General features: G+C 39.9%; 1 long non-coding RNA gene across 1 annotated transcript in view; it reads right to left on the bottom strand.

Annotated features, from left to right (window-relative positions):
* Positions 1-17,762, bottom strand: part of LOC129204960 (uncharacterized) — a 244,415-nt gene that overhangs the window by 180,743 nt on the left and 45,910 nt on the right. The window contains exons 2-3 of the long non-coding RNA XR_008576549.1: positions 16,839-16,958; positions 13,863-14,032 (exon numbers count right to left, since the gene is read on the bottom strand). This is a non-coding gene — a long non-coding RNA (uncharacterized LOC129204960). The remainder of the gene's footprint in view (positions 1-13,862; positions 14,033-16,838; positions 16,959-17,762) is intronic.

The following is a 17,762-nucleotide window of genomic DNA, read 5'->3' as shown; positions in this document are numbered from 1 at the left end:
ACTCCAGGTCCTTACTGCTGATACTCTTATTTCTGATGATGATGTAAATAAGTTTGTAAATAAGTCAAGTCATCTTTTCACTGACTTATGCCTTGATAACTTTTAACAACTGGTTCCTGAAAGCTGTCATTTGTAAAATTTGAGGGAGATCCTCACACAAGAGTAAAATGAAACACCATTTCTGTTTGGAACAGTCTTCAGATACTGCCACAAAGATATCACAGCAAAACATCACTCCTCCCTTCCCAGGAACAGGACTTCCTCTGGGAAAGGATTTAGTAAGCAGTAACGAGAGGACTTTGTGACGTGACTTCATGTGATAGCGTTTGCTTAGAAACAAAAACTTAAAAGAAAAAGGGGCTGGTGAGTCTCTCAGTTCAGCTCATGTTGAGCAAAAGGAGGAGTCAAGTTCAAACTATGACCAACAAAGCGGCTCAGAGCAGAAGCCAAATACACATATTAAGAAGGCAGAGAAAGGCTAGGACAAGCTTTTACTGCTGACTGGATCAGGGAAGGAGTAAAAAAACGTCAGCTACGTTTAACTGATAAACACACACCACCAGGAACTCAAAGCAGCTCCGTTGCAGCATGCCAGAAGGTGAAGAGCTGAGCTGGGACACATCAGGCATTGAGTGAGCAACCAGACAGCAGGACACTAATCCGCAGCATGAACTGCTGTCCTGCCACTCCTCTCTGCCCAGTAATCAAGAGAGTCCTTGAAAACACTTTTAACTTCATCCACTTCTTGACTCACATTGAGCTTCAAAAATTTCCTTTGGTCAAGGCTGGTTGTCAGGGCAGACAAATCTAGAACTCCTTGGCAGCATCCCCAACACACAAACCGCCTCTCCACGAGTGTGCGTGGGTGTCTTCCTGAGGTATCCAATGAAAAGGTTACCCTATATTTCTTCCTAGCCTCATCTTTGCAAACAGCTGGGTCACTTCAGGCAAACCTTTCCAAAAGTTTGAGCTTAAGGGAGACAGCTGGAGCAGACAACTTCTGCTCAAGCAGTTCGGGTTTGGCAAAGCTGGAAACAACTTAAAACAGGTCACTTCTGCATTTGCTTCTTTGGCACTTCTGTTCCCAGCTCAAGCAGGCATCATCCACACATGCCTGGTGCTCACAGTACTCATCCTTTCCTGCTCATTTGATAAAAAACAAAGAGTAATGAATGAGCTAAAAAGCAGTGGGCAGATGTGAACATCAGTTTGAAATGCAGCTCATAAGAAATGAAAACATGTATTTATAAGTCAAATACCTTAAATGGAAGCACAAACCCTTTTGAGTTCTGTTTAAATGTGGGGAGAAAGTTTTGCTATAGTGATCAGCTAACCTATGCCTGGACTTCTGTATTGTAAGCCTTCTATCTAATCCCATTCATTTCTATTTGTTCCTTTTGTTAATATTGGCCTTTTTAATCTCTCTTCATTTGGAAGCATCAGCCCTCCCAATACCTTTAACCATCCTCATTGCACTTTCATTGAAATCAATGGGGCTTTGCAAATTACCATTGTACAGCTGACTCCATTATGCCCATTACAGATTTAAAAACATGATGACAAGAAGCTAATCTGTACGCACAACTCCCTCTCTTCTGCTGTAAATAACTCAGCCATATAATTTTTTAAATACTGAAGTGCCTAAATTATAGACTAACAATATGCAAAATTTCATCTTCAAATAAGTCTACGGGGTTTTTTGTAGCTAAGATAATACAGCACTTTTCACAGACTCAGCTAAACTGTGATAGCTTTTGTTTGTTTTGTCTTGTTTCTTGTTTAAAAATGGATAAAGGCATGTCGGGCCAATTTAATTTAAATAGGATGGTCGGAGACTAAGTGGTGAAGCAATAGACTTTCACTCCTACATAATGTTAGTAGCAGAATTAACAATCCAGCATCCCTGTACAGCCCTTCCAAACAGGCTCTGACAAACTCCTAATCACGTTAAAAACTCAGTTTTCCCTCATTAGTACCACGACTGTGCCAGCACGGAGGGAACAGCAGACTCGGCTGCTCCTTGGATGTCGCCCAGCAGAGACTGGTTTCACCATGGGACACCTCCAAGATGCCAGACTAACCTCCAGACCTTCTGGCTAGGACCTTCCTCCAGGCAATATTGCCCGGATGATGAAGGAAGAGCGCAGCACCATGTGGCTATCTGACCCCACCTCATGAAGCCTCAGGAACTGTAACTGCCTTGAGCTGGTGCTATACTTCCAGCTGTACTTTCCAAGCCCTTCAATGATGAACCACAGCAAGCAGATGCCAACACAACAAAGGGTAAAGGAAACCCCACAGCTGCTGTGCCCTGTGCCAGTGATTTCAGGGACTTTCTGGTGCCAACAGTCTATGGCAGAGATTTCATTTGTGCCCTGGAGCTGATGCAAGTAAGTGGAGGACAAAATGCAAGTGAAACATGGGGACAGGGAAAGTGTGGGAGCATAGACAAGACGCAGTTCCCTTCTGTGGGCTATTCAGCAGAGAGCTGAAAGAAACACAGCGGAGTCTGAAGCTGGGACAGCCAAATCCACCTGATGCCAGAAAAATAGGAGGAATCCCAGAGCTGGCTCCCCCTGGCACAGTGAGCCTTGCATTGCCATCTCGAAAGCCCCACAAAGCAGCAGCGTGCTGGCAGGGGACAGCAGCACTGCCAGCCCTCGAGGTGGCTCTTCTTTCCCAGGGGCTGCAGGCACCAAGGACACGTCCCACAGGTCCCAGGTCCGGTGAGAAGCCTCGTGATGTGCCCTATGAGACTGCTCTCGCCTGGTCAGCAAAACCCTCCCGCGAGCAGCAAGACAAGATGCCACAGAAGGAATAAAGCGGTTTTCCCCAAATAACTTTCCTCCTCCTGTGGGTGGGGATGATTTAGCCCATTGTGCAATCTCCACCGCTATGTAATTTATATTCACTGGGGTGCCAGAACTGCACAGTCTCCTCTAAATATAAGCAATTAACTCCCATTAGCATTAGTGGGAATCACTCAGGAGACTATCCCCCATTATTGATTATCTCGTTTTTGTACCAACTCAAAAAAATGTACAAAGAAAAGAAAATCACATAGTTAGTGGCGCTGGCTAAGTTAAGGCAGGCAAATTAGATTCATTATCATTCTTGAGCTAAACAGTGGGGCTTATTAGAATGTAGTTCATTTACATACTTTGATCTGATGGGTGTAGATACCTAATTATACAGCAGCCAGCAACTTATTTTTGATGTTTTTTATTAATTGGTATTCAGTATTATAATTAAATGCACAGGCTGCTCTTCTGCAAATTCTTTTTTTGTTGTTGTTTCTAAAACAAAAATAACTTTAAAAACATACCTGTGAAGTACATGATCAGCAACAGATTCCTCCACAATGCAACAGAAATGTACGCCATCGCTTACAACAAACGTGGCCCACAGCTTTGCCTGAGGCCCTATTACTCCTCAACCCATCCTTAGCAGGTAGCAATGCCCCTGATGTTAAACCTGATACCCAAAATATGCTCCTTTGGGAGTATCTATACCTTTAAGTAATGTAATAGTTTATATATATTCATCCTCTCTTTAATGTAAATATCTTATTTTGATATAGTTCTTTTTAACAGATTCAGTCATTGATGTGACTTGCTTTGGCAGATCTTGATAGCTTATATGAAATAAAAAAAAATTAGTGTATTTTAATGCAAAATTTTGAAATCTATTTTGAAGAGGGGAAAAAAAGGACTAGTTGTACTCTGTTGTCCACATTTTTAGAACCATCTTAGGTAAACTTGATAAGAAAAAGGAGATAAACATAGTAAGAAGATCTCCCATGGACACACACATAGTTTATATAAATAACAAAGAAGGCCATATTGTGTTCTTTGTGTGGCCTCAAGAGATAGAAGGACTAATTTCTGCTTTTACCTACATGGCTCTGTTCCCACAAGAAGGCAAGAGCTGTGCTCCCAATCCAAGAGAGCACTTGCATGCATGCTTAATATGAAGCATACACCTTCAATGTCTCTTGTGACACGCTGTTTTAAAGAGAAGCACAGGGTACACATTCTGATGAAAAGCAGAGTGCTCAGTCGATGACAAAGTTACGTCCTCTCAGCAGTCAGTAAGATGCGACAGATTCACGTCGGTGAACGTGAGAGTGGAATTCAGCCATATGAAAATATATGGACACAGCAAAGATAAAAATTAGGTACCGCACACATAAACAGAGGCAGGACTTGGCGCAGAATTTCCACATTAGATGCTGATATGATTTACCAAGATTGGGATGGCAAAGCTATATGTAGATATACACACAGATTTTGGGACAGCTTCAGCATGGCCCAATGTGATAGAGTAGTGGCTACAGATTTTAGAAGACATTCAAGTTATGCACCAATCTGCATCTGTCAGAGGTCTCTTGGTCTGAGTAGCTCAGAAGCCTCCTCTGCAAGCAGGAATTTCTGCAGTAAAAGGCATATCCATTCTGTTAAAACTCTAGGAATTGCTTGCTGATTAGGTCATTAAATAACCCAGCCATGAGGGGTGGCATTACGTACAGATCACTATAAAAGAAATAATAGTAGAATAAATATAGCAAGCAAAGCTCACTAAGCCTTCAAATACAGTGAACTTTTTTCCTGAGCAGACAGTGCCAAGCAAGCTGAAAAATTAATTTACTATTTGTTACCATTTTTGTTATGATTGGTATCTTTACAAGTCTGAGTCATTAGCATGCGAGTTTACAATTATCCTCTGAGCCTTGTAATGTCCTGTCATTTACCTCCAGGGATTTATGTCAGAATCCAAGTCGGTTCATAAGTGATCTTCCGGTAGGACAGAATGACAGCACCATTATAGCTCCCTCCAGCAGATGATGGTAATGATATTATTATTCCCCTGATCAGCTTGGTGATGATTGTTTGAACTTTATCAGTATTAATAGAGAAAATAATAAAGGTATTAATATTTGAAAGCTCTCTGTATTGTGTTTAGTATCATATTATTGCTACATTTTATGGCAAGTAGTTTGACATTTCAGTGAATTCCCATTTACAGTATTACGACTATAATCTACTCATTTTATAATTGCTTCTGGATACTTGTAAGGTTTAATTTCTGATATTTCCTCTCAATAAAGGGACCTGCATATGAAAGTGATATACAATTATCCTCACAAATTTGCATTGTTAGCCTAGAGTTGGGGGGGCTTAAAACAGCCAAAAAATATTCTATATGGCTACTGGACCAAATAAGGACTTATTGGCTTCTTGGGTCACTGTCACCAAGATTACTTCTAGTTCTACAGCAGAAGTATCTTCTCTATCATAGCTATTTAAAATATCCATGCTATCCACATAAAAGGACAAAAGCTGCCAAGCAACCCAGACTGACAATTTCAGAAGGAGCCTCAAGATGGAAAAGAACATATCAAACAGTCTCCCTATCCTACAAGAGAGTCAAGAAGACAGAAGACTACACACACTTTCCACCTAGGAAAAGGTAGCATGCATAATGATTGGGCTGGGATGGGGCCATCCCATATGGACATAACGTCAAACCAATTGATACAGAGAAACAAGCCAGCTGACAAAGAGTTGTGAAATGAGTTTTCTTAACTTGGTCTTTGCAATCCACTGGGGCAGGAAGAAATGCAGAAAGGGGTAATACAGATGGACTTACTAAAGCTGTAGCTCATGGGTTTGTGTGGAAGACAGGAAAGGTACAGAGCATATGAATAAGAGTTTGAACTTCACTTCTGGCTTGACATTATTTTTTGAAAGCATTCTAGCAAACACTTGCCCTGTGCCATGCTAACTTCTTCAGATTGGTATAGATGTTCCTGCAGAAGTACAGATTTCATTCCAATATCTGCACAGAACTCTGGGTTTCCTAAATTCTTCTTGCAACAACTTGCACTAAGTTAATAAAGCCACCGCTCTGTAGAGTTACAAGACCATATGTTCTGACTGCTCCAAACCCATTATTCTAAAGGGAAACGTGTAAGAGAAAACTGACATTAAGGAAAATGCAAACAGTAGTCTGCCACCTCCTTAGTTTTGTGAGCCATCAAAAAGGCAAAAAGTTGGTAACAGTAGAGGCATCAACTATTTCTCATTTTGAGGCTCAGCTTAAGCTGGTTTATTTGCTTCACTCTCTCCAGTTCCAGAGCAGCAATATATTAACAGCTTGTAAATCAATGTCAAACACATTATGTGATAGATCCTATATGAGATGTTTATAGTACTTTGTGATACTGAGCGAGATGCACTCTTAAAAACTACCTCTGATATTTCATAGAATCATACTCCCAGCAGCTCTCGGGAAAGCTACTCCCCAGCCCTTATAGCCAAAAATGAGGTGCTAGGAAGGATGGCAGAACTGAAGGGGAAGGTGTTTAAACAATAGCCAGTTCACTGGATGGTTCATGGTATAATATTATGGTAGCTCTTGGGAGCCCTGATCACCCATGACTCCCTGTAGAGAGCTTTTTAAACAGAAAAGACAAATGGTGTTTATAAGAAGGCCAAGCTTATTAAATAGTGCCTGGATCCAGACATCTATTTCAGGTGGAGGGCTAAATCCCAACACTCAAAAAAATTTTCAGTTTTAAGTTTTGCTATTAAAATTCTGTGCAAGAGATGAGATGCAGAGTTCTAGTCTAAGGATCTACTCTCCAAACAGGCAGAATACAATTGCATTATGAAGACGACTCAGTTACCAAGTATGGTATTGAAAATAAAAAACACAGTCGTTTTAAGATAAGATACTACTTCTCTTCCACGCTTGTACTTAAACTCACCTGCCAGCACACAGAAATGCCGACATCCAAGACGACAGCATTTCCTCTTTTCAGCCAGTTCTCAGCACAGACCTTGCTTGAATGTCAGTCATTCAAGTTTCATCCCAGCCTTCAACTTGGCCACAGATTTGCATCTTTCTTTGCAACCTCCTAGGGCAGGAAGTGTTGACATTCCCCATGAACTTAGGCAGCAGTGCTAAGAGCAGTCTCATTAGCCCAGGATCTCATGTAGTTCTCAAGAGCTCCTGCCTGTACCAGGTCTGAATTTGTGCTAATGTCCGATTGCGATAGAAGTAACATTAAAGGAAACCCCTAGGCTAGTCGGCTGTCTTACAATCGTATTAGCCTTACTGGTTTTGTCAGGTTTGTTTTCTATGGAATTGCATATCCACTTGAGGTTATGAATTTGATTTATCTTCAAGATCTTAGGTGAATTTCAATCCTCGTGGAAGCAAAAGAACAATAGCATGGAGCAGAAGATGATACAGGGAAGACATATCTGTGCCTGAATTACCACACACGGCTTTGTCAAGGCACTTCAGTCCTGATTTGCAGACCTCTGCAATACACATTTCTTGTGTAGGGACTACTAAATTAGTTCTGATTTACATCATTGTGGGGAGCATGAAAAAATACTGATCTGAGCCAACAAAACAAACACATATTTGAACTGAGGTGTCAGGAGGCGCAGACGTATTGTGCCACCTGCACTACTTGTGTGATGCTCCTTCCAGTCAATTCTACAGCACATTCACTTCGAGCTAACTTGTATGGCATTAAATTACAATTGTATTGATTTTTCACAGCATTAATTTCATGGTGACACTTTAAACTGCTTAAGGCTCTATTTGGAATAATGCTAAACTCGGGACAAGAAAAGAATGGCGGAATTTTTAGTGAATCAAAAGAGGACACCATGATACCATGTAAGCTGCTTCTGTTCAGTACAGCGTACCACAGACTGCATTTTTTCCATGGGTCCCATAGAAGCAGCTGTCCCAGAACTGGAGAACTGTCTTTTACAGCAGATTTCAATATGATGTTTATCGTAATCCTGGAGTTCACTTTAAAGTTGTTTCCAACTGACAGTCACAAGTATAACTGTGAAGACACTTTAGATCTTATTAATATCCTCAGACCACTTGGCAAAGAGCCATGAAGTTTCCCAGTTGCAGGTTCACAATATACAGTCTGCACCTGGTTTCTAGATAATACTGAAATACTATATCCAGCTACAATGTAGTTCATATGGATGTTCCGCTTTGCTGCGATAGACCTAAATCTTGCATTCTTCAAATCAGCGGGAGTTTTGCTTGAGGAAGAAATGAAAGATTAGGGCCACAGAAAACACAAAGTCAGTAATTTGGCAGCCTGATTTTATAATAATCTTTGTCTAATGATTATTTAATATTGTACTAGGCTATTTAAAAGAATATTCTACAAAGTGTTGGAGCTTCCTTTTCAAAGCTTGTGTAAAATGTAATTTGTAATTAGTAGCTTTAGATATGTACTCTGTGTGAGAGAGTATTAGTATTCCATAAAAGCTGCTGACAGTTTGAGTTATATGGAGAAGCACAAAATAATATGAATACTTCATAGCTAAAATATTTTGTTTAAAATAGATTTGCTATATTTTGTAGAAAGTCCACCCTGGAAACTTAAAACTTATTTTTTTCCCCTTTAAATTCTGTTATAAATAAATGAGTTAGGAACTATGACCATAAATGACCTGAACACTAAGGGAATATATTAAAATTTACTTTTAAGTACTTCAAAGCATTTCACTTTATTCATGTATAGATACTGGAATTATTCACAGAGCTTGTTACTTCAGCTCTGGAAATTACTCACCAGTGTAAATGTTCATAAAAATATTATGATATTTACAGTAGGTGTCAACTCCACTGACTGCTGACACCACTAATTCCAACCGAGCTTAGAACATGGCCCGTTCCTTAAAAAGATCTGGTGCAAACAGTGCTCGTTCACTGTGCATCACAAGGATAAACACCTTTTTTTGATGCTTTTACCTTTGTTAAAAATAATAAAACAAAAGCGAGCTTTCCTGGCATGTACAGCGTGTCCAGGAGCAGCAGAGGGCACTCACACTCTACGGTACACAGCCCGGGCTGCTCTGCAGCATGTTTGCATTTTCTGCAGCACTGTCAAGAGCTGTCAAGCCCTGTGCAAGCACAACTCTCCCCTCTGCTTCAAGAAAATTCCGCAGAATTTTTATTCTAATTCCCTCTGAATTCTTGGTGTACTTAGGAAGAAAGCTAAAGAAAAACAACCCCACCACAATTTCTTTGCTCAGACCTAGGAACCCTTCAACACGCACATCCTAAGGTTCCCAGGGACAAATCCTGTGGGTCTTAAAGATAACAATTCTTGAAGAGCTCCCCAGCAGACAGAAGGAGCAGGATTTGGCCATCAGGCTTCAGAGAAGCAAGGAACCAAAAATATTTCTTAAATTGCCTAAAGCTGAGGCAAGGATTTTTTCAAGCCAGCACTAATATCAGCATCGGTTGATACATGATCCTGACATGCTGCTACTAAAATCATTAATATTAAAAGAATATCTAAATTAATGCGTCTTGTGTTTCCTAATGTTGTGCGATGGCTTGATTTCTCCTTTCACAAAGGAGTTTTCTCGGCATATTCCCTTTCTGACCTAGATAAAATAATTTCTTATTCTTCATCTACTTCTGTAAGGTAATGGCATGGTGAAGAATGTGATGTGTGTGCTACAGATGGCACTGAAAGAATCCAAGAATCTAAAAATACAGTAAGTTTTACAGGAGAGGTTTCGTAAGGTGGCTGTCTCCTCCTTGACACCACTATTCAGCTGGCTATTGGAACGGGACTAATTTAATTAAGAGAACAGCTCAGATAAAACATTTTTGTCAGATTCTTCAAGTCCTATTCACCTTGCTTGAGAACTCAAGCAAGTCTTCTCTTAAGCAGTCCAGTAATACACCTCCCGCCATGCCAGCTTAGCTGAGCATAGCAACAATAGGAGCAATTGGCACAAAGAAAACTACTGAAGTTAATGTAAAGATTATCATATTATTTTTCCAATGGTGACCCAACGGTCAAGGCAATTGCTGGCAAGAAATTGTTCACTGCAGTCTTGATCTTTCACTCCTCAAAAGCTCCAGGTGAGTTTTATTTGCAGTATTTGGTCCTGAAACCCTCACAGCTTGCCACTAGCTCATTTCACTCCTCTGCTTTCCAAAGTATCTGAAGCAAAAGCAGTTATTTCTAAGCAATAAACATCAATTGTGGGTTTGGGGTTTTTTTTTTGCAGTGATGACTGCTATTTGGGTTGGTTTTTTTGTGAGAAACACAAGCAGAATGGTGAGACCATAATACAGTTAAAACGCAAGCCACGTTGTTAATTTGACTGCTCTCCAATCTCTCCTAGTATGAAACTTGATTTCCTAATAATAAATTTCAGTATCTGGTTTCAGTAAGTAATCAAATACCACAAATCCACTTTGCATTTTAAAAAGAATAGTGTGTTTTTAAGAAAAGAGAAAAAGCTAGAGAAGATGTTTTTGTGGCTAAATAATACAGTTCTTCAGATTCCCAAACAGAACCGCTATATTCAGTAAATGCTGGGGAGGGGGCGACAGGGAAAGATGGTGGAAGAAAGGGAGCCAAGAAGAGGAGGGTTAATAGAAGTTTTCCAATCTAACATTCTCAAAGTAAACACATAAACAATGAAAAAAGCTTCTATCTGACCAAGGAAGAGTGTTAGAAGGATGTAATGCAATCCCTGCAGCATTTCAAACTCTACTTCAAATCTAGGTCTCTTTCCACATAGCATGTTCATTGCTTGCAGCAAAAATGGGTTCTTTTAAAGAGCATGTCCCTTTATCATCATAGAACCAGCAGTTTCAGATTTCATACTTGTGATCTCAATAGCTTGCAGGAATTTATATTTGGAACACAACTTTGGTGTATAAAACCAGGGGAAAATGTCAGACAATGTATTTATCTATCACACAGCAATCTGAGAGGGGACTGGTGCATTTTAGCTATCCCAACATTGTTTTTCAAAGTAGGAAAAAAAGGGAAGACTCAAAAAAAAAAAAAAAGCTTTGTATACTGTTTGAGAAGTGGAAAGGATGGGTCACCATTAACTGACTGTTTACTACTTTATTGTTGAGTAGCTGTTTCCTAAGGAAATGTGCTGTCTGCAGTCTTTCAGATTCACCTGTTAAAGCCTTCAGTGAAGAAAACACTGGTTTAGTACATCTAAGTATGTGTATGTACGTACAGACCCTTGCACTACTCATTTACTCTAGTTAACACTCCTAATTATATTTTCACATGAGATCTGGATTTTGTTGATTTGATAAATTACAAGGTAGTCTGCTGAAATGTCAGTCTTTCTCAGGCATGAATTTTCGTGTAGTCATGTATACAGAGGGTTAGCGACACACTGAAATACGCACAATGTCCTTGGTACTTTGCAGGATTAAGCTCAGAATGTTTTTCTCATTCAAGACTCTTTAAAAGTCTTGATGCCACCTTTTGCCTTCTTTTCCATAAAATGTATTTCAAAAAGAGACACATGATGGAGTGTTCGAGCCTTAGTGTTTCTTTTCTAGTGGTTCAGAAAGAGCACAATGTCAGCTTACAGCAAGTCATCTTCATATTCCCTAAGCAGATCTGAAAATTCCTCCTTGGCAAATGCATATTAATAAAACCAAATATGAATCCAGATTTCCATTCTTTTCTTTCTTTTTTTTTTTTTTTTTTCTTTTTCCTAGTCAGGCATGTAGCCTATCTAGTATAACAATCTCTGGGAAAAATGCACAAGTGTGACCAAACGCAGATGTTGGGCATGCTGTACCCCTGAACCTGCAATGTAATCTTAAAGAGGAGTCCCAAGTTTGCAGTCTTGATGGCCAGAAGAGACACTTCAAATCACAGAGAGCTCCAGGAAAGCAATGAGATCTCCTTCAATGAAAACACTTCCACCCACGTGAATCCCACTCTCATATATTTCTCACTGGTATATTGACTTTTTCAAGATGGCACAGGAGATAACTTAACTTGAATTTCCTGGCTTTTGAGAGATTATAGGCATTATTTACTCTTTCTTTTTTTACCTACCACATTTTTAATTAAATTAAATTCCCCATGCATGGTTAGCTATAAAGTGCATATTACTTACCTGCATCTTCAGATCTTTTACAGTCCCGTGGGTAAATCCATAATTAGTTGGTTTTGTAAAATGCATATTATTTACTTGACAGGCCAGAATGGCTCTAGAGGAACTGTCCTCATGTCTTGGTTAAGTGCATAATTAGGCAGGTTTGTAAAACCCATACTATGTTCCCGACATTGAAGCCATTGCACTCCATTTGTTAAATATTCATTCTTTTTTTTTTTTAAAGTCTTATTTACTCAATCGGCCAAGACAGCATGTAATTATGTATTTAGGATGTGTGCAATGCATAATAAAAAATACTCATGAAAATGTATGGAAAAATGACTTTGCACTACCAGGGCTTTTTTAAGTCACCATGTCCTCACCACTTCCACCATTTCCTCTCAAAATACAAAGTAAGCATGTTCAGAAGAACAACTATTTCATGAAAAAAGTGTTTCACTGAGCACTACTGAACAGGATACTTATACATTTACCTAAACTTTCAGACTCATTTCATATATAAAGGGAGTATTTGTGCTCTTTTCCAAGGACAGAGCTATTTAATAACATTAGAATAAAACTTTATTTTACACTCCTACTTCCTTAGTCCTTTGGGACAAATTCTCACTAGCATAAGTGCATGTTGTTTCACTGAAGAACGTAGTGACGTGTTAATCAGGAAAGCAGAGGGTCTGAATCACCGTGTCCTAGAAATCATGCACTATTACTTTCCAGTGGATATTTCAAAGCATAAATGTTAGGAGATTGACAAATGGGTGTGAATATGTTCATATCATTGCAATGGAGACCTTTCAGGGTGACCATTTCCCAGGAAAAAAGCCCTGCAGAAAGTCAATGTATCATTTTCATGCAGCTCTGAGGTCTTATGGGGGATACAGGTTGTGTACAGGCTTTGAGGACTCTGAACGGGGATGTGCATCACAGTTTCATTAGTGACAGACCAAAAGCATGAAGTAGTAATTCATACAGCAGTAATTCCAGACAACTGCCTGAGTACCATTCTCCCCAACTGAGTCTATTAAACATCTGGACACATACTATACATTGCTACATATTATCAACCAGATTCATATAGGTACTGAAACACCAGTTCCTATTGATTTTATTGAGATACCCAGGTTACTGAAGAGCTGTGCCCTTGTGCGTTTGGACTCTCATTCTACCAACAGAGCCTTTATGAAGCTGAAGTTATTGCACATCAGGTTATCAGCAGCATGATGAAATCTGGCAAAGATTTGAAACTATCAACAAAGGTTTAATGTTAAACAATCGGAGCCGACTTCAACCTGCCTGATTTTATCTCATGCTTAATGCTGCTATACTGCATGAGAATGATGCGATGTTTAGTAACTAGCGATATGACAGCTGTTCAGAAAGGGCATCCTCCTAAGTATCCGGTGTTCATTTACTGGGGGCAGTTAAATAAGAATTCATCACCCTTCCCCTCCCATTCACTCTCATCTCGAAGCCTTTCCGCACAGTACTGCTATTCCACCCTTTTCAGACAACACACCAAGACGTCTCTGTAGCTGCTCAGCCCCACGTCCAGATGTAGAGACAGAAGCCATAATGCTATGCCTTGGGGGGTGGGCACCTCCTATAAATCACAGCTTAACACTAAAAGCCACCAAAACAACAATATGTCCTGTCACATGGCCCAGGTCAGGCTAGAAAGCACCAGTTCCCCTTGAAACCTCTTTCACACTCATTTGGGTTTACTCCTTCCCCTGAGTACTGCAACAAGGCCGAGCTACACGCCAAAACCATGATGTATTGCATAAGAAACTTGCCATAAGTAGAATATGACTCCTTTCTGGAATCTGCTCAGGTTATGGGCATACAATCAAATGCAATCAAGGCACAGCAGCTAAACAAGTTAGCACCTGTCAGCTGGGCCTCTAAACCTACCTCTGGAAGTGCCTTTATGTTCCACCCAGAAGCGTAATATGGAAAGGGCCATGCGGTGAAAGATGCTTGCCTTCACCTCTGGTTTGTTTGGCTGTTCACCACCCCTCTGCTGCAAGTTGCCACCTTCACATTTCAGCTGGCAAATCCAAATCTGTGAGCGCTCTCATTTGCTTAACCGAAAAAAGAGGAGAAAAAACAAAAAAAAATCAGATGGCTTAGTTAAAACAGATCTCAAAACTAAGTTGGCTGCACTAACGCTAGAGTGCACAAGGACTGATTGAATGTTTCTTCTCCTCAGACAGCTGGTTAGGGTGATAACCTCTAGGACATCAGTAGTAACAAATAGTTGGGAGGAAATTAAGCCGGTTTTGCAGCACTCCTCTGGAATAGCTTCAGCCCACCCTGGCTGCAAAGGAAAACATGCTACCTTAAATCCCAGTGGAAACAGTCTCAATTTCAGGCAGTATTCTCAATAAATATGAAAAAGAACATGCAAGGCAAAACCAGACAGATTCCTTAAACAAAGACTGTGATTAGTTTTAAACTGTGTTGTCCAATTGTATTGATCATTATAGCCATTTACACTTACTATAAATCTGCTAGAGTTTTCCTGTTTTGTTTCTTTACTTCAATACAAAACCAAGAACTTTCTCCCACAGTCAGCTAGATATTTCCTGAAATAACACATGAGTGGTGGCTATTTTACCCAGCAGGTTCCTTTATCGCCACGGAGCAGGAAAGTTGACAGGCTTTGTGTCTGAAATGTAATTAGCTTGTGGGACTACGGTCATAATGAAAGTAAAATTTACATTATTGCAGGCATGTGATTGTTTGCTCTTTCAAACAGGAGTAAAAAGTGAATTCCAAGGCATGTATTTGGGGGGGCTTAATCAATATCCTCAGACTTCCTATGCATCTCTTGCAGGGAAGGGAGGCAACTGGAGGTTTAGATCAGGTTTCTGTCTGAAAGCATTTAAGACCTCAAAAGAAGAAATGAATGGTGAAAAAAGACTAACATTGGGCCCCAGTCCCATTTCAGTCCCATTCAGGATTCACCCAGATTAACAGAGAAGCAGCTCTCCCTTAGAGCAGCTGTAGCGGTTTACAAACCCCTTCAGAGCACAAATAGTAGCTACTCTTCTTCATTAAAAAACCCAAAAGGTTTAATTTTCTAAACAAAATTCTCTCAGCAAACATATTTGTAGAGGAAGTCTCAAACACACTGAAATGCAACACACTTTGACCCTCTTCAATTCTGAAAGGCTGAAACAAGAAAACAGAGTGTTTGAGGACACAATTAGGCCATGATCTCCTGTTGGTCCAGGGAAGAAAAAAAAAAGGAAGAAGAGAGGAAGAAGAGCAGTTTGTTCTAGGGAAATGGAGTTTGCTCTGTAAACACTTATAACACCATGTGACAGATACAATCTGTGTTGGGTCATGATATATATTAACAGCATCAAGTCCTGCCTCCCAGATCCCTGGGAGGGATGCTTTCTAGATGCTTTTGAACTTGCTGGCCCCTACAAAATTCCCAGGAAACAAATAGCCTTTCCTCAAACCAAGTATTTTGTAATGAGGTTCTCTACCTATTGACAGCATCTTTCCCGGAAAAGGGGGGGGGGAAGTAGGAAATTCTTCTTCATTCATATAACCTCTTAGCAGGAATAAAATAATACACTGTAACAACAGCAGTTTCAGGAACTGCATGGAGATACACAGAATCATATGGTGGGAAGGGACCCTGAGACATAAAGGTCATTTTCCCTTTGAAAGCAAATTACATCCTTTCTACCAGATGTTTATCTACCCGGTTCCAAGCAGGACACAGTAAAAGGGATGCCAGCAACCTACTCCAGTGGTGCGATAACCTCCCTGACCAGGAAGGCTTTTTTAAAATCCAGCCTGAATCTTGCTAGTCTCAGTTCAGTCCCATTGCTTTGTCCACCACAGACAGGGAGAGCAGACTTTTACATATATGAAAAGAACAATCATATTCCCTTCCAGACATCAGTGCCTGAGGCTCAGTAACCCATTGCTTTTAATCTTTGTGGGTCACATTTTCTGGGGTTCTGATTGTCCCTTTTGTTCTCCTCTAAACTTTGTCCAACAACAAATTGTTACAGAAAAATCAGTAACAAATTTAGGAAAAGTTAATAACTACAGTTTAGCCAAGAAGATACAAATACTGTATCTGCATCCCTGCTCTCTGCATCAATGCTGATTTTATTTTAATGTCATGTTATCTGCTGGGAATAATGTTATCATTGGGCCAGTTGATTTTAAATAGGAAAAGCAATCAAGATGATGAAGAGGGAATACATTTTATTTCCATGTCCCTTTGCAGAAAAGATTAGGAATAATTTCAATTTTGGTTGAAAAGTGTGAATGTTTTACTGGTTTTGGCAGCTGCCAATTATGCCAATACCCCTCTACCCATTTCCTTGCCGTGTACAGGAATTATGACTATATGGGCTACACATCTGCTGCAACCGTTAACTATGAGAAGATTATGGCTGCTTTTTGAAGTTTCTTCAGTGACCTTTACATAACCCTTTTGAAGCTATTTTTCCAGGCTGTCTGCAGACTCAGGCAGTCACTTTTGCAATCATTCGCATGCCGCTCGTAGACGAAGAGCCTGTTATTTGCAAAGCTTTCTCCGCTATCACAGAGACAGTGAGTATGTATTGGTATACAGATGTGTGAGACACACTGGATTCTGAGGATGTTCATGAGCTGCACTGTAGAGAAGCCAGCACAGATCCAAAGAGACATGAATTTCCAGCCAACGGACTACATAATCCAAAAGACATGCTGGTAGTAATAACACCAATGAAAGGTGTTTTACTGCTAAACAGTGAAATCGGTACATGTTCTGCTGAAAAGTAAAGTGAATTAGCATCACACTGTAATCTCATGTAGCAAACTGTGATCACTCATAGTTAATGTCACAGGACCATCCCTTATTTCTGACAGAACGATACCTGTTTTGCAGCTGAAATGTTCCTCTCTTGATCCACAAGCACTGCTTAAGCCTCTGGATACAACTCGTGTTGAATGTACAGTCAATATTTACAGATAACCGGTGACCAAACAATGCTACAATAAGAAGAGAAATCAAATGCAGTGGTCAACATACTGGAGTTTGATATTTTTTGTTGTCACCCTATCCAATTAATTAGGAACTGTTTCTTAATGAGTGGACTTACAAACTGGTATTATTATATCCTTTGAAGTAAAAGTAGGTCTCAATCTGCCTGTTTTATTTTTATTTTTTCCTTTTCCTTAAATCAGCAAATCCGCTACATAGCCTCTTGCTGATTTTAAGAGGCATATGGTTCTTAATCCAGCGGTGTATGAATTATGGCAGTAAATGGCTTTGAAAGTGCCTCGAAAGCAAAAATATGGAAATTCCCCCTCAAGAGACTAGGATGAGCAGTCATTATTTTTGCGATTGCAGAGAACACTGCCCAAGTGTTCCAAGACTGTGTGTGTATAATTGTTTGTCTCTTTCTCGCTTTGAAGTTTGTTTTTTTTTTTTTTTTTAAACTGTAAAACCTCAGACACACTCAAGGACAGCTTCCACAGCTTGGTCAAGAACACTAGCATATCTACATATTCACTAAGTCATAAATCTTCTACACTTTGGCTATGCATATATGACACATGACCCTTACTTCTCCCTTGTGGTTGCACTCTGAGAGACAATAGAGGTCCACTAAAGCACACAGCTTCCCTCTTAGGTAATATTTCATATGTATCTCTTTACAACTACCAACACATCAAGGTAACTGAGCTGCAGTCTGGGAGGGGAGTTTAACCATAATTGTCTTAAATTGTCTAATTTGGATAAAATGAGCAAGAAAATTCCCTCAGCTATTTGTTAGTATAATAATGTCATCT

Source organism: Grus americana, chromosome 3, assembly GCF_028858705.1.
Source record: "Grus americana isolate bGruAme1 chromosome 3, bGruAme1.mat, whole genome shotgun sequence".
Taxonomy (NCBI): domain Eukaryota; kingdom Metazoa; phylum Chordata; class Aves; order Gruiformes; family Gruidae; genus Grus; species Grus americana.
The sequence above is the reverse complement of the archived record's forward strand: the minus strand, read 5'-3'. Positions and strand labels throughout refer to the sequence as shown.